Source organism: Scyliorhinus torazame, chromosome 22 (assembly GCF_047496885.1).
Source record: "Scyliorhinus torazame isolate Kashiwa2021f chromosome 22, sScyTor2.1, whole genome shotgun sequence".
NCBI classification, from domain to species: Eukaryota; Metazoa; Chordata; class Chondrichthyes; order Carcharhiniformes; family Scyliorhinidae; genus Scyliorhinus; species Scyliorhinus torazame.
This window is the reverse complement of record NC_092728.1, coordinates 33,920,698-33,943,618: the sequence shown is the minus strand read 5'-3', so window position 1 is coordinate 33,943,618 and position 22,921 is coordinate 33,920,698. Positions and strand designations below refer to the sequence as shown.

At 50.1% G+C, this 22,921-nt stretch overlaps 1 protein-coding gene across 6 annotated transcripts in view; it reads left to right on the top strand.

Annotated features, from left to right (window-relative positions):
• Nucleotides 1-22,921, top strand: part of exd3 (exonuclease 3'-5' domain containing 3) — a 1,321,659-nt gene that overhangs the window by 61,697 nt on the left and 1,237,041 nt on the right. The window lies entirely within an intron of this gene.

The window sequence follows — 22,921 nt, the reverse complement described above, 5'->3', positions numbered from 1 at the left end:
CAAACAATTGTTCGTTTGAGGTTGTGCGGTTGTTTGAAGGCAAGTAGTGGGGGTGTGGGGATGACCTTGGCAAGATGTTCATCGTCATCAATGACGTGTTGAAGGCTGTGAAGAAGATGACGTAGTTTCTCCGCTCCGGGGAAGTACTGGACGACGAAGGGTATTCTGTCGGTTGTGTCCCATGTTTGTCTTCTGAGGAGGTCGGTCCGGTTTTTCGCTGTGGCGCGTTGGAACTGTCGATCGATGAGTCGAGTGCCATATCCCGTTCGTACGAGGGCATCTTTCAACGTCTGTAGATGTCTGTTACGCTCCTCCTCGTCTGAGCAGATCCCATGTATACGGAGCGCTTGTCCATAGGGGATGGCTTCTTTAATGTGTTTAGGGTGGAAGCTGGAGAAGTGGAGCATCATGAGGTTATCCGTGGGTTTGCGGTAAAGCGAAGTGCTGAGGTGACCGTCCTTGATGGAGACGAGTGTGTCCAAGAATGCAACTGATTTTGGAGAGTAGTCCATGGTGAGTCTGATGGTTGGATGGAACTTTTTAATGTCATCGTGTAGTCGTTTCAGTGATTCTTCGCCGTGGGTCCAAAGGAAAAAAATGTCATCGATGTATCTGGTGTATAACGTCGGTTGAAGGTCCTGTGCGGTGAGTAGGTCCTGTTCAAACTTGTGCATGAAGATGTTGGCGTATTGGGGTGCGAATTTGGTTCTCCAGCTTCCACCCTAAACACATTAAAGAAGCCATCCCCTATGGACAAGCGCTCCGTATACACAGGATCTGCTCAGACGAGGAGGAGCGTAACAGACATCTACAGACGTTGAAAGATGCCCTCGTACGAACGGGATATGGACTCGACTCATCGATCGACAGTTCCAACGCGCCACAGCGAAAAACCGGACCGACCTCCTCGGAAGACAAACATGGGACACAACCGACAGAATACCCTTCGTCGTCCAGTACTTCCCCGGAGCGGAGAAACGACGTCATCTTCTTCACAGCCTTCAAGACGTCATTGATGACGATGAACATCTTGACCAAGGTCATCCCCACACCCCCACTACTTGCCTTCAAACAACCGCACAACCTCAAACGAACAATTGTTTGCAGCAAACTACCCAGTCTTCAGAACAGTGACCACGACACCACACAACCCTGTCATGGCAATCTCTGCAAGACGTGCCAGATCATCGACATGGATACCACTATTACACGTGAGAACACCACCCACCAGGTACGTGGTACATACTCGTGCGACTCGGCCAACGTTGTCTACCTCATACGCTGCAGGAAAGGATGTCCCGAAGCGTGGTACATTGGCGAGACCATGCAGACGCTGCGACAACGAATGAACGGACATCACGCAACAATCACCAGGCAGGAATGTTCCCTTCCAGTCGGGGAACACTTCAGCAGTCAAGGGCATTCAGCCTCTGATCTCCGGGTAAGCGTTCTCCAAGGCGGCCTTCAGGACCCGCGACAACCCAGAATCGCCGAGCAGAAACCTATAGCCAAGTTCCGCACACATGAGTGCGGCCTCAACCGGGACCTGGGATTCATGTCACATTACATTCATCCCCCACCATCTGGCCTGCAAAATCCTACCAACTGTCCTGGCTTGATACAATTCACACCTCTTTAACCTGGGGTTACCCCATCTCTGGATCTGTAAAGATTTAATCACCTGCTAATGCTCGCATTCCTAGCATTGTTTGGCATCTTTGAATTTGTCTACATATGTGTTTCTGGAACAGACCTCTTCATTCACCTGAGGAAGGAGCAGCGCTCCGAAAGCTAGTGACATCGAAACAAACCTGTTGGATTTTAACCTGGTGTTGTAAGACTTCGTACTGTGCTCACCCCAGTCCAACGCCGGCATCTCCACATTATGATATCAAAGCCAAGCATATCCCCCACTTTACCATCATATCAAGCCTGGGGTTCAGCTCTGGTTCATTGAAAAGTGCAGGAGAGACTTCCAACAAACAAAGAACAAAGAAATGTACAGCACAGGAACAGGCCCTTCGGCCCTCCAAGCCCGTGCCGACCAAGCTGCCCGACTAAACTACAATCTTCTACACTTCCTGGGTCAGTATCCCTCTATTCCCATCCTATTCATGTATTTGTCAAGATGCCCCTTAAATGTCACTATCGTCCCTACTTCCACCACCTCCTCCGGTAGCGAGTTCCAGGCACCCACTACCCTCTGTGTAAAAAAACTTGCTTCGTACATCTACTCTAAACCTTGCCCCTCTCACCTTAAACCTATGCCCCCTAGTAATTGACCCCTCTACCCTGGGGAAAAGCCTCTGACTATCCACTCTGTCTATGCCCCTCATAATTTTGTAGACCTCTATCAGGTCTCCCCTCAACCTCCTTCGTTCCAGTGAGAACAAACCGAGTTTATTCAACCGCTCCTCAGAGCTAATGCCCTCCATACCAGGCAACATTCTGGTAAATCTCTTCTGCACCCTCTCTAAAGCCTTCACATCCTTCTGGTAGTGTGGCGACCAGAATTGAACACTATACTCCAATTGTGGCCTAACTAAGGTTCTATACAGCTGCAACATGACTTGCCAATTCTTATACTCAATGCCCCGGCCAATGAAGGCAAGCATGCCGTATGCCTTCTTGACTACCTTCTCCACCTGTGTTGCCCCTTTCAGTGACCTGTGGACCTGTACTCCTAGATCTCTTTGACTTTCAATACTCTTGAGGGTTCTACCATTCACTGTATATTCCCTACCTGCATTAGACCTTCCAAAATGCATTACCTCACATTTGTCCGGATTAAACTCCATCTGCCATCTCTCCGCCCAAGTCTCCAAACAATCTAAATCCTGCTGTATCCTCTGACAGTCCTCATCGCTATCCGCAATTCCACCAACCTTTGTGTCGTCTGCAAACTTACTAATCAGAGCCATTCCAGTGGCGGCTATGAAGGATTAGGTTGCACATTTGGTGGCTCCCGCTCGGGTTGGAACTTTGGACCTTTTCCCCCTATTTTATTGTCGGATCTGAAGTGGAAAATTGATGTTGGATGCAACTGTGATGAGGAATCCTACATCAGTGCATTGAGAAGCGGACCAGGAGTGCTCGCAGAGGAAGAAATAGACAAACGGAGAAGGCTTGGGCTGAGGCTGCAGCGGGAGAAAGCAAGGCGGACGACCGGAGTCCTGGCTCGACGACCCAGCGGTCGACGGAGCAGTTGATGCAGTTCATACAGGAGGGCTTTGCCAAGCAGAAACAGGAATGCTTGGACCCAATTAAGGAGTCGATTGCGCGGCTGGAACTCAGACTGGATGCTCAAGATGGGGCGATCCAGAAAGTGGAGAAGGCACTGACTGAGCAGGAGGAGCACCTAGCTGCAGTGGAGTTGGAGGTGGGGATGCTGAAAGACCAGCAGAAAAGGCTCCAGGAGAAGGTGGAGGACCTAGAGAACAGGTCCCGCCGGCAGAACCTGAGAATCGTGGGTCTCCCAGAGGGATCCGAAGGAACGGACGCTGGGGCATACATAGTGTGTATGTTTGAGAAGCTACTGGGGGAGGGGATGTTTACCCGACCCTTTGAGGTGGACAGAGCGCTAGCGAGGAAGCCGCGTGTAGGTGACCCCCCGAGAGCAATGGTGGTGAGATTCCACAGGTACCTGGACAAGGAGTGCATTCTACGGTGGGCCAGGCAGACACGGGGTGATTGGGGAGGACCAGATGGGATTTGTTACGTTGGCGGCCAACGTAAGAAGGCTGTTGAATGTAATCATGATGCCCCCAGAGGGTAGGGATGTAGAGGTAGTAGTCGCAATGGACGCAGAGAAGGCATTTAATCGGGTGGAATGGGATTATCTGTGGGAGGTACTGGGGCGGTTTGGATTTTGGCGGGGCTTCATTGACTGGGTCAGGCTGCTGTATCAGGCGCCCGTGGCAAGTGTTCGGACAAACAGGCTGACATTGGGCTATTTTAGACTGCACCGGGGACAAGGCAGGGATGCTCCCTCTCCCCGCTGTTCTTCGCACTGGCCATAGAGCTGCTATAATTGCGTTGAGAGCCTCAAAGGGCTGGAGGGGGCTGGTCCGGGCAGGGGAGTAGGGGGGAGGGGGTGGGGGGTGGAACACAGAGTCTCACTATACACGGAAGATCTGCGCTTACATGTGTCGGACCTATTGGAAGGGATGGAAGAAATAATGGGGATTCTGAGGGATTTTGGCCGGTTTTTGGACTACAAATTGAACATGGGGGAAAAGTGAGATGTTCGCGATCCAAGCAAGGGGGCAGAAGAGGCGATTGGGGGAGCTGCCGTTTAGAGTGGTAGGGGGAAGCTTTCGGTACCTAGGCATCCAGGTGGCGCAGGAATGGGAACGGCTGCCCAAGCTAAATCTGGCCCGACTCGTAGACCAAATAAAGGAGGATTTTTGAAGGTGGGACGTGCTCCCGCTGTCACTGGCCGGGAGTGAAAATGACGGTCCTCCCGAGATTCCTGTTTGTGTTTCAATGCCTTCCCATCTTTATTCCTCGGTCCTTTTTTAAACAGGTCAACAAGGTGATCTCAGGCTTTGTATGGGTGGGTAAGACCCCGCGAGTTAAAAAGGGGATGTTGGAGCGCAGCCGTGGGGAGGGCAGGCTGACACTCCTGAACTTTAGTAATTATTACTGGGTGGCAAATATAGCCATGATTAGGAAGTGGGTGGTGGGGAGGGGTTGATGTGGGAACGAGTAGGGGGGCATCTTGTAAGGGCACTAGTTTGGGGGCATTGGTAACGGCGCCTCTGCCATTCCCGCCGGCACGCTACTCCGCCAGCCCCGTGGTGGTCGCAGCCCTGAGAGTCTGGGGGCACTGGAGGAGACATGTGGGAGCAGAGGGAGCATCGGTCTGGTCTCCAATTTGCAATAATTACCGGTTTGTCCCGGGGAGGTTAGATGGAGGGTTCCGGAGATGGCACAGAGCAGGGATCGAGAGGATGGGTGATATATTTATAGAAGGGAGCTTTCCCAGCTTGAGTGAACTGGAGGTGGAATTTGAACTGACAGGAGGGAATTAATTTAGGTACCTGCAGGCGCAGGACTTCCTACGCAGGCAGGTCTCAACCTTCCCGCTCCTACCACCAAGGGGGATACAGGACTGGGTAGTTTCCAGAGTGTGGGTAGGAGAAGGGAAGGTTTCGGACATTTATAAGGAATTTATGGGGTCAGAGGAAACACAGACCGAGGAGCTGAAACACAAATGGGAAGAGGAGTTAGGAGGAGAGTTAGAGGATGGTCTCTGGGTGGATGCGTTGAGTAGAGTCAACGCATCCACAAGTGCCAGGCTCAGCCTGATACAGTTTTTTTTTTTTTAGAAAATATTTTATTGAAGCATTTGTAATTTTCAGCCAGATACAGTTTAAGGTTGTTCACCGGGCTCACGTGACAGTGGCCCGGATGAGCAGGTTCTTTGGAGCGCAGGGTGCGGGAGGACCAGTGAACCATGTTCATATGTTCTGGGCATGCCTGAAGCTTAGAGGATTCTGGCAGGGGTTTGCGGATGCCATGTCCATGGCGTTAAAAACAAGGGTGGCGCTGAGTCCAGAGGTAGCGATTTTCGGGGTGTCGGAAGATCCAGGAATCCAGGAGGGGAAAGAGGCAGACATTCTGGCCTTTGCTCCCCTGGTAGCCCGGAGACGAATATTACTAGCATGGAGGGGCTCAAAGCCCCCGAAGTCGGAGACCTGGCTAACTGACATGGCTAGCTTTCTCTGTCTGGAGAAAATCAAGTTCGCCTTGAGAGGGTCACTGTTAGAGTTCGCCCGGAGGTGGCAACCATTCATCGACTTCTTCAGGGAAATTTAACTGTCAGCAGAAGAGGGGGGGGGGGGGGGGGGGGGCTGTAGAGTAGGGGGTTAGAAAAGGTGGGACCTGTGTGAGAGGAAGACGGCTTTTGCATTATGTTAATAATTGTATGTACACTGTTTCTTCTGTTACTGTTATAAAACCATAAATACTTCAATAAAATGTTTATTTATAAAAAAAAAGAAAAGTGCAGGAGGCTTGCCAGGAGCAACACCAGATCTATTTAAAAATGCGGTGTCAGCCTGTTGACACGACAACACAGGACTACTTGAATGCCAGACATTGGAAGCAGTTTGCGAAAGATCGAGCTAAACAATTCCATAATCAATGGGTCAGATCAAACATCTATAATCCTGCCACATCCATTCGTGAATGGTGGTGGACAATTAAACAATTAACAGCAGGAGGCCCCACAAACATCCTCATCCACAATGATGGGGTGGTCCAGCAGATCAGACTGAAACAAGTGTCTTCAGTCAGAAGCACAGAGTAATGATCCATCTTGGTTTCCTTCTGAGGTCTCTAGCATCACAGAAGCCAATCTACAGTCAATTGGATTCATTCACTTCACATGATATCAAGAAAATGGCTGAAGAAGGCGAAGAGTCCTGACAACATTCTGGCAATAGTACTGAAGACTTTGCTGCAGGTTTAGTGCCCCAAGCAAACTCTAGCATTCACCTGACAATGTGGAAATTGCCCCAGTATGTCCTGTCCACAAAAAGGACCAATCTAATCTGACCAATTACCATCCAATCAGTCCAATCTCGATCATCAGCTAAGTGATGGAAGGTGTCATAGACAGTGCTATAAAACAACACTTTTACTCAACAATACCCTGTTCACTGATTCTTAGTTTGGGTTATGCCAAGATCACTCAGCTTTTGACCAAATTACAGGCTTGGACCAAACATGGACAAAAAAGCTGATCTTTAGGTGAAGAGTGCGACTGAGCGTGGCATCATGGAGCCCGAGCAAAATTCAGCTCGATGAGAATCGGGGAAACTCTACATTGGTTAGAGTCATAACTAGCACAAATGAAGATGGTTGTGGTTGTTCTCATCAGAGCCACATAATCTCTTGCAATGGCTTCCCTTTCATGCTCCCGCACTGCCAGTGGGCCCCATTGATTTATCCTTGACTCCCTCCTATCCCACATCTACATGCTGCACCTGGGCAGTGTTAGTTTTCACTTGTGAATTTATGTCCCCCACCGCCCCACCCACACACACACACACACACACACTCCTTACCACCCCAGCTCTCCCACACCATCTTGACTCACTGTCTCTGAATCATCAGACTGCTTATCCAACATTCAGTGCTGGTTGAATATTGGGAAGACTAAAGTCAAGGCTTTCAAATCCCATTCCAAACTCCGTTTCCGAATGATCGACTCTATCCCTCTCCCTGGGACTGTAACTTGTTGTTGAGTTAGTTTTGAATATCAAGGTTTGTGTAAAGAATTACCTCTCTCTGGAGTGGTGAAAGCCTCTTGAGACTGCAAAACAAATCAAATGTCAGTTAGTGTTATCCGCAGCACGGTAGCACAGTGGGCAGCACTGTTGCTTCACAGCTCCAGGGTCTCAGGTTCGATTTCCGGCTTGTATCACTGTCTGTGCGGAGTCTGCACGTTCTCCTCATGTCTGCGTGGGTTTCCTCCCACAAGTCCCAAAAGATGTGCTGTTAGGTAATTTGGACATTCTGAATTCTCCCTCCGTGTACGAACATGTGCTGGAATGTGGCGACTAGGGTCTTTTCACAGTAACCTCATTGCAGTGTTAATGTATGCTTACTTGTGACAATAAAGATTATTATAATAATAATTATTATAACATCATTTTAACCTGTGGCCATTTCCTGGGCCACTGCACTTTTTGGGATGATGAGGTGCTGCAGTTTTCACTTGAAAGATGTGTTGGTGCCCTCCTGAGGCAGCCTGGAGGTACTTCAGTTTTTGAGATGTTTGAATCTCCTTGTTTTTCTTGAGCTCCCTGTGTAGCTGGTCCTGCAGAACATGTCCTCCAGTGCAGGTCAGTTGTTTAGTCTTTCTGTGAATCAAAGAACAAAGACCCTAAGCCATACCGCTAAGAGTTCGCAGGTTTGATTCAGTGCTGTGCCCAGGCTGAATACCGCTGGGTTAGAATGAGATCTGGCAGTGTTGCTGATAGGATTTATGATCACTTATATGCAACTTGAGTTATAATTGTCTAATCTACAAATTCAGATGAATGGGAGGAGGCCATTTAGCCCCATGGACCTACTCCACCATTCAATGAGAACATGTATTATAATCACAGGAGTCCTGAGAAGGATTTAAACTCGGTGGTTTATTTAGTAAATAAATGCAAGGCCGCAAAGCAGTGGGCAGTACACCCAGGACCATCCGAAGATGCTGCTTCTCACCCTGGCCAGCTTTTATTGGTCTGTTTTAGCGAGACCTGCTGTTGGGCCTCCGCCCCACAGCGGGGGAGCTCGTATTCCACGAGCCCCATGGAGGAGATGAATCAGGTCGACCCCATGGGGGTTATTACATTAACTGATCAGTTACCAATCTCCATACCCCTGAATACCTTTTATTAGCAAATATATATCAATCTCAGTCCTAAAATGTACAACTGATGTCGGTCGCATCAGTTGCTGTTAATGAGAAAGAGATCCAAACTCTGCAGAGTTTCAATGTAGATATGGTTCCTAATTTCACTCCTAAAGGACCTGGCTTTTATTTTTATACTCTGCCTTTTAATCCTCAACTCCCCAACCAGTAGAAATAGGGTGGATAAAAAGAAAATATCTGTTCCCCTTAATACCTTAAACTTGATCAAATCACACCTCAAACTCCTAAATTTCAGGAAATACACACCTAGATGTGAAATCTCTCTTACCCTTGGAATCCAGGTATTATCCTGGTAAATCAACACTGCGCTCCCTCAATCCAATACATATGTCCTGAGGTGTTGTCAAGCTCAAAACTGCTTACAGTAGTTTCATGTGTGGTCTAACCAGGACTTTGTATAGCTGAAGCATAACTCCTCCCTTCTTGTGTTCCATTCCTCTCGATATGAATTTGACTTCCTATGGGCTTGAATGTGAACTGATAGCATTTTCTGAGGGACTTCTGGGGCATTCCCATATCTGTTACTTTTGTTCCTCTTCACAAAATGCAAGCAGCTTCACCAGGTTCCCCCTTAAGAAAACCATGCAGGCTCACTGATCAGCTGAAAATGTTCAAGGTGTTCAGTTATCCTACCTGTGATTATTGATTCCAGTAATTTCCCAATGATGGATGTTAAGCTAATTGTCGTATAATCCTCTCTTTTTTTGCCCCTTTCACTTTTCACAAATCGTGATGTGATATGTGCAATTTTCCAATCTAAAGCAACAGTTCCTGAATCGAGAGAATGTTAGAAGCTGTAATTCAGGCATCTGCAATGTTCTCTCCTTTAAAATACTGGGGATTTGTCAATCTTTAATGCCATTATTCTTTTCACTGCTGTTATTTTGCAGATGTTAATTTTGTTGCGTGCCTGTCCCTGATTTAATATTACTTTCTTAGGGATTTCTGACATCCTGACCTCTTCCTCAGTGTTCTACCATTTCCTTATTTTTGTTGACAATATCACGTTACCAGTTGTTAACGGTCCATGTTGCTCCTGACCATCAGGTGGGCACGGGTGCAATAGGTCAGAAGGTGAGAGCATTGAGGGAGAACTAGGGAATATGGACAGTGTGGCTCTGAGGCAGAGCAGACGGGGAGAAGTTGCTGAACACAGCGGGTCTGGTGGCCTGAAGTGCATATGTTTTAATGCAAGGAGCATTACGGGTAAGGCAGATGAACTTAGAGCTTGGATTAGTACTTGGAACTATGATGTTGTTGCCATTACAGAGACCTGGTTGAGGGAAGGGCAGGATTGGCAGCTAAACGTTCCAGGATTTAGATGTTTCAGGCGGGATAGAGGGGGATGTAAAAGGGGAGGTGGAGTTGCGCTACTTGTTCGGGAGAATATCACAGCTGTACTGCGAGAGGACACCTCAGAGGGCAGTGAGGCTATATGGGTAGAGATCAGGAATAAGAAGGGTGCAGTCACAACCAGCGGGAGATGGAGCAGATAGGTAGACAGATTTTGGAAAAGAGTAAAAACAACAGGGTTGTGGTGATGGGAGACTTCAACTTCCCCAATATTGACTGGGACTCACTTAGTGCCAGGGGCTTAGATGGGGCGGAGTTTGTAAGGAGCATCCAGGAGGGCTTCTTAAAACAATATGTAGACAGTCCAACTAGGGAAGGGGCGGTACTGGACCTGGTATTGGGGAATGAGCCCGGCCAGGTGGTAGATGTTTCAGTAGGGGAGCATTTCGGTAACAGTGACCACAATTCAGTAAGTTTTAAAGTACTGGTGGACAAGGATAAGAGTGGTCCGAGGATGAATGTGCTAAATTGGGGGAAGGCTAATTATAACAATATTAGGCGGGAACTGAAGAACATAGATTGGGGGCGGATGTTTGAGGGCAAATCAACATCTGACATGTGGGAGGCTTTCAAGTGTCAGTTGAAAGGAATACAGGACCGGCATGTTCCTGTGAGGAAGAAAGATAAATACGGCAATTTTCGGGAACGTTGGATGACGAGTGATATTGTAGGCCTCGTCAAAAAGAAAAAGGAGGCATTTGTGAGGGCTAAAAGGCTGGGAACAGACGAAGCCTGTGTGGAATATAAGGAAAGTAGGAAGGAACTTAAGCAAGGAGTCAGGAGGGCTAGAAGGGGTCACGAAAAGTCATTGGCAAATAGGGTTAAGGAAAATCCCAAGGCTTTTTACACGTACATAAAAAGCAAGAGGGTAGCCAGGGAAAGGGTTGGCCCACTGAAGGATAGGCAAGGGAATCTATGTGTGGAGCCAGAGGAAATGGGCGAGGTACTAAATGAATACTTTGCATCAGTATTCACCAAAGAGAAGGAATTGGTAGATGTTGAGTCTGGAGAAGGGGGTGTAGATAGCCTGGGTCACATTGTGATCCAAAAAGACGAGGTGTTGGGTGTCTTAAAAAATATTAAGGTAGATAAGTCCCCAGGGCCTGATGGGATCTACCCCAGAATACTGAAGGAGGCTGGAGAGGAAATTGCTGAGGCCTTGACAGAAATCTTTGGATCCTCGCTGTCTTCAGGGGATGTCCCGGAGGACTGGAGAATAGCCAATGTTGTTCCTCTGTTTAAGAAGGGTAGCAAGGATAATCCCGGGAACTACAGGCCAGTGAGCCTTACTTCAGTGGTAGGGAAATTACTGGAGAGAATTCTTCGAGACAGGATCTACTCCCATTTGGAAGCAAATGGACGTATTAGTGAGAGGCAGCACGGTTTTGTGAAGGGGAGGTCGTGTCTCACTAACTTGATAGTTTTTCGAGGAGGTCACTAAGATGATTGATGCAGGTAGGGCAGTAGATGTTGTCTATATGGACTTCAGTAAGGCCTTTGACAAGGTCCCTCATGGTAGACGAGTACAAAAGGTGAAGTCACACTGGATCAGGGGTGAGCTGGCAAGGTGGATACAGAACTGGCTAGGCCATAGAAGGCAGAGAGTAGCAATGGAGGGATGCTTTTCTAATTGGAGGGCTGTGACCAGTGGTGTTCCACAGGGATCAGTGCTGGGACCTTTGCTCTTTGTAGTATATATAAATGATTTGGAGGAAAATGTAACTGGTCTGATTAGTAAGTTTGCAGACGACACAAAGGTTGGTGGAATTGCGGATAGCGATGAGGACTGTCGGAGGATACAGCAGGATTTAGATTGTCTGGAGACTTGGGCGGAGAGATGGCAGATGGAGTTTAATCCAGACAAATGTGAGGTAATGCATTTTGGAAGGTCTAATGCAGGTAGGGAATATACAGTGAATGTTGGAACCCTCAAGAGTATTGAAAGTCAAAGAGATCTAGGAGTACAGGTCCACAGGTCATTGAAAGGGGCAACACAGGTGGAGAAGGTAGTCAAGAAGGCATACGGCATGCTTGCCTTCATTGGCCGGGGCATTGAGTATAAGAATTGGCAAGTCATGTTGCAGCTGTATAGAACCTTAGTTAGGCCACACTTGGAGTATAGTGTTCAATTCTGGTCGCCACACTACCAGAAGGATGTGGAGGCTTTAGAGAGGGTGCAGAAGAGATTTACCAGAATGTTGCCTGGTATGGAGGGCATTAGCTATGAGGAACGGTTGAATAAACTCGGTTTGTTCTCACTGGAACGAAGGAGGTTGAGGGGCGACGTGATAGAGATCTACAAAATTATGAGGGGCATAGACAGGGTGGATAGTCAGAGGCTTTTCCCCGGGGTAGAGGGGTCAATTACTAGGGGGCATAGGTTTAAGGTGAGAGGGGCAAGGTTTAGAGTAGATGTACGAGGCAAGTTTTTTACGCAGAGGGTAGTGGGTGCCTGGAACTCGCTACCGGAGGAGGTAGTGGAAGCAGGAACGATAGGGACATTTAAGGGGCATCTTGACAAATATATGAATAGGATGGGAATAGAAGGATACGGACCCAGGAAGTGTAGAAGATTGTAGTTTAGTCGGGCAGCATGGTCGGCACGGGCTTGGAGGGCCGAAGGGCCTGTTCCTGTGCTGTACATTTCTTTGTTCTTTGTTCATCCTCTTTTTCTTTTCTTTCTCATCATTCAATCCGATATGGTTGCTGAAAACTCCTGGACGTACTCACAAAATTCACTCGCGTTCTGACAGGCCTGCTTAACCTAATCTTGCAGCATTTGACCGAGTATGGTATTAAAGAGCCCCAGCAAAACTGGTGTCAGTGGGAATCGAGGGGGGGAGAAATCTGGCTGGAGTCATACCTGGTACATTCTGGCACGGTGCCACAGTGGTTAGAACTGTTGCCTCACTTCCGGTTGCGGCTATGCCGAGGTAGGTCGCACGTTCGGCAGCTCACGCCAGGAACGGACTTTGGGCTCTTTAGAGGGGCCCCAATGGCAATTGTTCGACGGCTCCCAGTGTGGGAAGGTGACAGCAAGATTCCCCCGACACTGTATGGATTGGACCAGGAGTGGAGCGGTTAAGAAAGTGATTTTGGTGCAGCGGAAGGTGTGAGGGAGGAGAAGCAAGATGGCGGCGGGTGGAGACCAAGCAGCGTGGGCGCAGTGGTCGCAGGACGCTTCAAACGCTGCTTTGTGGAGCTGAAGGCAGAAATGCTGGCGCCAATGAAGGCGTCGATTGAGAAGCTTGTGGAGATGCAGAAGGCCCAAGGGGCGGCGATCCGTGAGGTGCGGCAAAAAGCCTCTGAGAACGAGGGCGAGATCTTGGGCCTGGCGGTGAAGGTGGAGGCGCACGAGGTGCTGCACAAGAGGTGGCAGGAAAAATCTGAGGACCTGGAGAATAGGTCGAGGGGGAAGAATCTTAGGGTTCTGGGTCTCCCTGAAGGAGTGGAGGGGCCCGATGCCGGGGCATATGTGGGCACGATGCTCAATTCGCTGATGGGCGCAGGAGCTTTCCCGAGGCCGTGCAGCTGGATGGGGCTCATCGGATCCTGGCAAGGAGACCCAAAGCCAACGAGCCACCAAGGGCTGTAGTGGTGAGGTTGCACCGCTTTATGGACAGAGAGTGCGTCCTGAAATGGGCCAAAAAAGAACGGAGCAGCACGTGGGAGAACACGGAGATCCGAATCTACCAGGACTGAAGGTTAAAGCTCACGGGATCCAGGGTGAGGTTGCCAATTGGATTCAAAATTGGCTGGACGACAGAAGACGGTTGTAGAGGGTTGTTTTTCAAACTGTAGGCCTGTGACCAGTGGTGTGCCTCAGGGATCGGTGCTGGGTCCACTGTTATTTGTGATTTATATTAATGATTTGGATGAGAATTTAGGAGGCATGGTTAGTGAGTTTGCAGATGACACCAAGATTGGTGGCACAGTGGATAGTGAAGAAGGTTATCTAGGATTGCAACGGGATCTTGATCAATTAGGCCAGTGGGCCGACAAATGGCAGATGGAGTTTAATTTTGATAAATGTGAGGTGATTCATTTTGACAGATCGAATCAGGCCAGGACCTACTCAGTTAAATGGTATGGCGTTGGGGAGAGTTATAGAACAAAGAGATCTAGGAGTACAGGTTCATAGCTCCTTGAAGGTGGAGTCGCAGGTGGACAGGGTGGTGAAGAAGGCATTCGGCATGCTTGGTTTCATTGGTCAGAACATTGAATACAGGAGTTGGGACGTCTTGTTGAAGTTGTACAAGACATTGGTACGGCCACACTTGGAATACTGTGTGCAGTTCTGGTCACCCTATTATAGAAAGGATATTATTAAACTAGAAAGAGTGCAGAAAAGATTTACTAGGATGTTGCCGGGACTTGATGGTTTGAGTTATAAGGAGAGGCTGGATAGACTGGGACTTTTTTCCCTGGAGCGTAGGAGGCTTAGGGGTGATCTTATAGAGGTCTATAAAATAATGAGGGGCATAGATAAGGTAGATAGTCAACATCTTTTCCCAAAGGTAGGGGAGTCTAAAACTAGAGGGCATAGGTTTAAGGTCAGAGGGGAGAGATTCAGAAGGGCCCAGAGGGGCAATTTCTTCACTCAGAGGGTAGTGAGTGTCTGGAATGGGCTGCCAGAGGTAGTAGTAGAGGCGGGTACAATTGTGTCTTTTAAAAAGCATTTAGATAGTTACATGGGTAAGATGGGAATAGAGGGTTATGGGCCAAGTGCAGGCAACTGGGACTAGCTTAATGGTAAAAACTGGGCGGCATGGACTGGTTGGGCCGAAGGGCCTGTTTCCATGCTGTAAACTTCTATGATTCTATTCTATGACTGGGGTGTGGAGGTGACTAAGAGGAGGGCTGGTTTCAACCGGGCTAAGGCGGTTCCCCATCGGAAGGGGGTGAAGTTCGGGATGCTGCAGCCAGCGCGATTGTGGGACTCCTTCCAAGATCAGCACCACTATTTTGAGACGCCTAATGAGGCGTGGAACTTTATCCAGTCTGAAAAGTTGAACTCGAACTGAGGGTTTGTCACGGGGGGGGGGGGCTGTTTACGGTGTTTTGGGAATGTTCTTTTTGTTTTGGTGCTGGGTGGGGATGGGTGAATGGATTTGATGTGGGGGCTGTGTGAGGGTGTGGGTGTCGGTGTTGGAGGGGCAGGGCCCCGCGGAGGAAGAGGGGGGCCGAGGCCTGGAGATGGGGAGTAAGATGGTAAGGCCGCAAAAAGGAGCTGCGCCAGAGGGGGGCGGGGCCAGATCAGATGGGAAGCGCGGGCTTTTTCCCGCGCTAGGGAAGGAAGGGTGTGGGACCAGGGGAAAGGGCGGTGCGCGAGAGGAGCGCACACTGATTGCCAAGGGGTGGGGGGATTCTCACTCTGGGGGGGGGTCGATGGAATGGCAGGAGAGGCCGGGGTCAGCAGGAGTCAACTGACTTACCGGAGTGTCATGGGGGGAGCAGAATGGCTAGATGAGGATCTATTGGGGGGGAGGGGGGGTGGGAATTGGGTTGCTGCTGCATTGGCCAAACGGGAGCTGGAAGTTGGAGAGGTAGTTGGGGCGGGGGTCCGCCGCCTGGGGGACTGGAGGGTGCGGGAGGCGAGGGCATGTGGCTGGCCTAGAAAGGGAGATGGCTAGTCGGTAAAGGGGGGGGGGGCGCGAGTAGCCCCCTGATCCGGCTGATAACTTGGAATGTGAGGGGCCTGAGCGGGCCGGTCAAGAGGGCCCAGGTGTTCGCGCATTTAGAGGGACTGAAGGCAGACGTGGTTATGCTCCAGGAGACGCATCTGAAGGCGGCAGATCAGGTTCGGCTGAGAAAGGGATGGGTAGGGCAGATCTTTCATTCAGGGCTGGATGTGAAGAACAGAGGGGTTGCAATACTGGTGGGGAAGCGGGTGTCGTTCGAGGCGCTGAATACTGTGGCGGATAATGGAGGTCGATATGTGATGGTGAGTGGTAGGTTACAGGGGGTGCGCGTGGTACTGGTGAATGTATATGCCCCAAATTGGGATGATGCCGGATTTATGAAACGCATGCTGGGTCGGATTCCGGGTCTGGAGGGAGGAAGCTTGATAATGGGGGGGCAACTTCAACATGGTGCTGGACCCAGCACTGGACCGTTCTAGGTCCAGGACAGGTAAGAGGCTGGAGGGCCGAAGGGCCTGTTCCTGTGCTGTACATTTCTTTGTTCTTTGCTCAGGGGGTTTATGGACCAGATGGGGGGAGTGGATCCATGGAGGTTTGCCAGGCCGCTGGCCAGGGAATTTTCCTTTTTCCCACGTCCATAAAGCCTACTCCCGGATTGACTTCTTCGTTTTGAGCAGGGCGCTGATCCCGAGGGTGGAGGACACGGAGTATTCGGCCACAGCCATCTCAGACCATGCCCTGCACTGGGTGGAACTCGAGCTAGGGGAGGCGAGGGACCAGCGCCTGCTGTGGCGCCTGGAGGTGGGTTTGCTGGCGGATGAGGAGGTGAGCGGGCGGGTTCGGGGGTGTATTGAAAGATATTTGGAGGCCAACGACAACGGGGAGGTGCAGGTGGGGGTAGTCTGGGAGGCTTTGAAGGCGGTGGTCAGGGGAGAGTTAATCTCCATTAGGGCCCACAGGGAGAAGAGAGAGAGAGGAGGGAGAGGTTGGTGGGGGAGATTTTAAAGGTGGACAGGAGTTATGCAGAGGGCCCTGAGGAGGGGCTACTTAGGGAGCGACAGAACCTCCAGACGGAATTCAACCTGATGACTACGGGGGAAGCAGAGGCACAGTGGAGGAAAGCGCAAGGGCGGCATATGAGTATGAGGAGAAGGCGAGTCGGATGCTGGCACATCAGCTTCGTAAGAGGGAGGCAGCGAGGGAGATTGGTGGAGTTAGAGATAGAGGGGGGAATACAGTGCGGAGTGCGGTGAGAATAAACAAGGTATTTAGGGACTTCTATGGGGATCTGTACAGGTCTGAGCCCCCGGCGGGGGAGATGGGGATGCGACGATTCCTCGATCAGCTGAGGTTCCCGAGGGTGGAAGAGGAGCAGGTGGTTGGGCTGGGGGCGCCGATTGGGCTGGAGGAGCTGGTTAAAGGATTGGGGAGCATGCAGGCGGGGAAGGCCCCGGGGCCGAATGGGTTCCCGGTTGAATTTTACAGGAAGTACGTGAACCTGCTGGGCCCGTTGCTAGTGAGGGCTTTTAATAAGGCGAGGGAGGAGGGGACCTTGTCCCCGACAATGTCCAGGGCGCTGATTTCTTTGATTTTGAAGCGGGACAAGGATCCATTGCAATGTGGGTCGTATAGACCGATCTCGCTCCTCAATGTTGACGCTAAGTTGCTGGCGAAGGTGCTGGCTACGAGAATTGAGGACTGTGTCCCGGGGGTGATTCATGAGGACCAGACGGGATTTGTGAAGGGTAGGCAGCTGAATACTAATATGCGGAGGCTCCTCAATGTGATTATGATGCCCTCGGTGGAGGGGGAAGCGGAGGTAGTGGCAGCTATGGATGCGGAGAAGGCCTTTGATCGGGTGGAGTGGGAGTATCTTTGGGAAGTGTTGCGGAGGTTTGGGTTCGGGGAGGGTTCATCAGTTGGGTCAGGCTACTATATAGAGCCCCTGTGGCGAGTGTGGCTACGAACTGGCGGAGGTCGGAGTACTTTTGGCTGTACCAGGCGACGAGGCAGGGGTGTCCCTTATCCCCCTTGTTGTTTGCACTGGAAATTGAGCCGCTGGCCATGGCACTGAGGGAGTCCAGGAAATGGAGGGGATTGGTTCGGGGGGGGAGAGGAACACCGGCTGTCGTTGTATGCCGATGACCTGTTGTTGTATGTTGCGCACCCAGTGGAGGGGATGGCGGAGGTCATGCGGATCCTTAGGGAGTTTGGGGACTTTTCGGGGTATAACTCAACGTAGGGAACAGTGAGCTCTTTGTGGTGCATTCAGGGGACCAGGGGAGGGGGAATAGACGAGCTACCACTGAAGAGGGCGGAAAGGAGCTTTCGGTACCTGGGGATCCAGGTAGCTAGGAGTTGGGGGGCCCTTCACAAGCTCAATTTGACTTGGTTGAGGGAGCAGATGGAGGAGGATTTTAAAAGATGGGATATGCTGCCACTCTCACTAGCGGGTAGGGTGCAGTCGATCAAAATGACAATCCTTCCGAGGTTTCTCTTTGTGTTCCAGTGCCTTCCCATTTTGATCCCCAAGGCCTTTTTCAAACGGGTAAGCAGGAGCATCATGGGATTTGTGTGGGCGAATGAGACCCGAGTGTGAAGAGGGTGTTTCTGGAGCGTAGCAGGGACAGGGGGTGCTGGCGCTGCCGAATCTATGTGGCTATTATTGGGCAGCCAATGTGGCGATGATCCGTAAGTGGGTAATGGAGGGAGAGGGGGCTGCGTGGAAGACGCTAGAGATGGCGTCCTATGTGGGCACGAGCCTGAGGGCGCTGGTGACGGCACCGCTGCCGCTCTCGCCGACAAGGTGCACCACGAGTCCGGTGGTCGGCGACGCTGAAGATCTGGGGGCAGTGGAGGCGACACAGGCGCGAAGTGGGAGCCTCGGTTTGGTCCCCGATTCGGGAGAATCATTGGTTCGTCCCGGGAAGGATGGATGGGGGATTTCGGAGCTGGCATCGGGCAGGGATTATAAGAATGGGGGACCTGTTCATCGATGGGATGTTTGCGAGCCTAGGGGTGCTGGAGGAGAAGTTTGGGCTACCCCTGGGAAACGCTTTCAGGTACATGATTTAGAGATGTGGATCAGAAATTGGCTAGCTGAAAGAAGACAGAGGGTGGTGGTTGATGGGAGATGTTCAGAATGGAGTTCAGTTACAAGTGGAGTACCACAAGGATCTGTTCTGGGGCCGTTGCTGTTTGTCATTTTTATCAATGACCTAGAGGAAGGCGCAGAAGGGTGGGTGAGTAAATTTGCAGACGATACTAAAGTCGGTGGTGTTGTCGACAGTGTGGAAGGATGTAGCAGCTTACAGAGGGATATAGATAAGCTGCAGAGCTGGGCTGAGAGGTGGCAAATGGAGTTTAATGTAGAGAAGTGTGAGGTGATTCACTTTGGAAGGAATAACAGGAATGCGGAATATTTGGCTAATGGTAAAGTTCTTGAAAGTGTGGATGAGCAGAGGGATCTAGGTGTCCATGTACATAGATCCCTGAAAGTTGCCACCCAGGTTGATAGGGTTGTGAAGAAGGCCTATGGAGTGTTGGCCTTTATTGGTAGAGGGATTGAGTTCCGGAGTCAGGAGGTCATGTTACAGCTGTACAAAACTCTGGTACGGCCGCATTTGGAGTATTGCGTACAGTTCTGGTCACCGCATTATAGGAAGGAAGTGGAGGCTTTGGAGCGGGTGCAGAGGAGATTTACCAGGATGTTGCCTGGTATGGAGGGAAAACCTTATGAGGAAAGGCTGATGGACTTGAGGTTGTTTTCGTTAGAGAGAAGAAGGTTAAGAGGAGACTTAATAGAGGCATACAAAATGATCAGGGGGTTAGATAGGGTGGACAGTGAGAGCCTTCTCCCGCGGATGGAAATGGTTGGCACGAGGGGACATAGCTTTAAACTGAGGGGTAATAGATATAGGACAGAGGTCAGAGGTAGGTTCTTTACGCAAAGAGTAGTGAGGCCGTGGAATGCCCTACCTGCAACAGTAGTGAACTCGCCAACATTGAGGGCATTTAAAAGTTTATTGGATAAACATATGGATGATAATGGCATAGTGTAGGTTAGATGGCTTTTGTTTCGGTGCAACATCGTGGGCCGAAGGGCCTGTACTGCGCTGTATCGTTCTATGTTCTATGTTCATGCAAGTGAGGGCGTTCGTGAGGCGGCTGGTGAGGGAATTCCTGCTGCTTCCAGCACGTAGGATTCAGGACAGGGTGAAATCGGGTGTATGGGTTGGAGAAGGCAAGGTTTTGACGATTTACCAGGAGGAGCTGCAGGAAGAGGAGGAGGCCTCGGTGGAGGAGATAAAGGGCAAGTGGGAGGAGGAGCTTGTGGAGGAGATAGATGAGGGTCTGTGGGCTGATGCCCTGAGTAGGGTTAATTCTTCCTCCTCTTGCGCCAGGCTCAGCCTAATACAGTTTAAAGTTGTTCACAGAGCGCATATGACAGGGGCGAGGCTGAGTAGGTTCTTTGGGGTGGAGGACAGATGTGTGAAGTGCTCGGGGATCCCAGCAAATCACGCCATACATTCTGGTCATGCCGGCGCTGGATGAGTTTTGGAGGGGTTTTGCGAGGACTGTGTCCAAGGTGGTGAATGCCCGGGTCAAGCTGAACTGGGGTTTAGCATTATTTGGGGTATCGGACGAGCCGGGAGTGCAGGAGGCAAAACAGGCCTTTGCGTCCCTGGTAGCCCGGCGGAGGATTTTGTTACTGTGGAAAGATGCGAAGCCCCCAAGCGTGGAAGCCTGGATTAATGACATGGCAGGGTTCATCAAGCTGGAGAGGATAAAGTTTGCCTTGCGAGGGCCTGTGCAAGGGTTTTTTACGCAGTGGCAACCGTTCCTAGACTATCTCGCGGAGCGATAGGAGGAGGTCAGCAGCAACCTGCGGGGGGGGGGTTCCTTTGGGGTGGCGTTTGGGTTAGGGTGGGGGGTTTCCCTATTTGGGTTTTCTACTGTTATATGGGGGGTTATTGTATCTGGGGGAAATCCTATGTTTAATTTCTGCTTGTGTTTTTGTTTCTTTTGTTGAAAATTTGTTGAAAAATTTGAATAAATATATTTTCAAAAAAAAAAGAACTGTTGCCTCACAGTGCCAGGAACCCGGTTCGATTCCCGCCTTGCCTGTCCGTCTGTGTGGATTTTGCACTTTCTCCCCGTGTCTGTGTGGGTTTGCGCCGGGTGCTCCGCTTCCTTCCCACAGATGTGTGGGTTAGGTGGATTGGCTCTGCTGAAATTACCCCGTAGTATCCAAAGATGTGCAGGTAGGTGGGATTATGAAGTTGCGGGGGTAGGGCGGGGGATTGGGCCCAGGTAGGGCGCTCTTTCAAAGGGTAGGTGCAGACTCGGTGGGCCAAATGGCCGCCTTCTGCACTGTAGGGATTCTATGGATTCTAAAAAGGTGGTTGGGGGACAATCATCTCCGTTCAAGGGCATCACTGCAGGAGTTTCTCAGTTGCCATCTTCAGTTGCTTCATCAATTTAAAAAAAAATGTAATTATGTTTTTAATGTTTTAACATTTTATGCAATGCAAAACAACAAAGTGACCCAAGGCTGGAATTGAACTCGGGTTCCTGACGCTGTGGGGCAGCAGTGCTAATCACTGTGCCACCATGCCGCTCTTGTGGAACTCCTCAATGGCCCCCCTCAAGATAAAGAACAATACAGCACAGGAACAGGCCCTTCGGCTCTCCAAGCCTGCGCCGATCATGGTACCAGCCTAAACTAAAACCGTACGCACTTACGGAGTCTGTATCCATCCATTCCCACCCTATTCATATATTTGTCTAAATGCCCCTTGAATGCCACAATCCTATCTGCTCCCAACACCTCCCCTGGCAGCGCTTTGCATATATTTACCAGCCTCTGTGTAAAGAAATTTGCCTCGCACATCTGTTCTAAATTTTTCCCATGTACTTTAAACCTATCATAGATAATCATAGAATTTACAGTGCAGAAGGAGGCCATTCGGCCCATCGAGTCCGCACCGGCTCTTGGAAAGAGCACCCTACCCAAGGTCAACACCTCCACCCTATCCCCATAACCCAGCAACCCCACCCAACACGAAGGGCAATTTTGGATACTAAGGGCAATTTATCATGGCCAATCCACCTAACCTGCACATCTTTGGACTGTGGGAGGAAACCGGAGCACCCAGAGGAAACCCACGCACACACTGGGAGGAAACCCATGTACACACTGGGAGGATGTGCAGACTCCGCACAGACAGTGACCCAAGCCGGAATCGAACCTGGGACCCAGGAGCTGTGAAGCAGTTGTGCTATCCACAATGCTACCATGCTGCCCCCCACTATGTCCCCTAGTACTTGACTCTCCTACCCTAGGAAAGAGCTTTTGACTATCCACTCTGTCCTTGCTACTCATAATCCTGTAGACCTCTATCAGGTCGCCTCTCAACCTCCGTCGTTCCAGTGAGAACAGACCTAGTTTATCTAATCTCTCACAGCTAATGCCCTCCATACCAGACAACATCCTAGCATAGTGTTTTTCAAACTTTTTCTCCAGGGACCCATTTTTAGCAACCGGCCAACCTTCTGGACCCATGCCGGCCGACTTTGCGACCCAGGCCAGCTGACCTTTATGACACACGCCGGCTGACATTTGTGACCCACCATTTTCTCTTACCTTTCATGTGAGAGGTGAGCCTGCTTGGTCCTCACGATCTCACTCCAATCAGGTTCACGGGAGGAGAGGGCTATGCGCGTATCGGGTGCAGGATTCAGCTGGTTCCTTTATGCCGTCTTCATCTTTGTGAAGACGGAAAATCAAACCTCGCACATGTAGGTCATTGTGAAGGACAAGAGCAACAAAAAGCTTGTTTTACCCAGCATCGGATACTCCTCGGAGATGCTACTCCAGAATGCTGATTGTTTCATTGACTTCTGCCGTGTTTTTAATGTGCTGTCAAAGCTGAAACGCAGAAGTTCAGTCAGCTTCATTTGGAGTCAGGCTTGCCAGTCCATTGGCAGTTTTCTTACAAATGCTGTTTTCTTCGATGTGTCGTAGCAGTGTGGGGAACATGTAGTAATTTTGGCTTTGCACTCACAATTGCCAAACTTTCAATGTGTTTTGGAAAGCAGCGATTTCTTCAGTGCCAAAAGCAATCATCATCCTTCCCCTGCAATTTGAGGTTCAGTTCATTTAGAATTGAAAAGATGTCTGCAAGGTAAGAATAGTTAGCTTCCAAGTTTCATTAGCAAACAAATTAGCCAGAGAGGACAATTTCTCGAGGAGAAAAGCGTGGATTTTGTATCTTAGTTCATAAACTCTGAGTAGCTTCCCTCTTGACTGATCATTACAGTAACAAGCGGATGAAGTTCACCGTTATTGGGATTGACTGGTCACTGTTTCGATTCAATGCTTTAATGTAGCCTAAAAGGTCAGCAAAAAACCCTTCAGTACACAGAGGGTGAGATGTGATGATTTCCCATGGCTTTCATTATATCCCTTGCCAAACGTTCAGTTCTG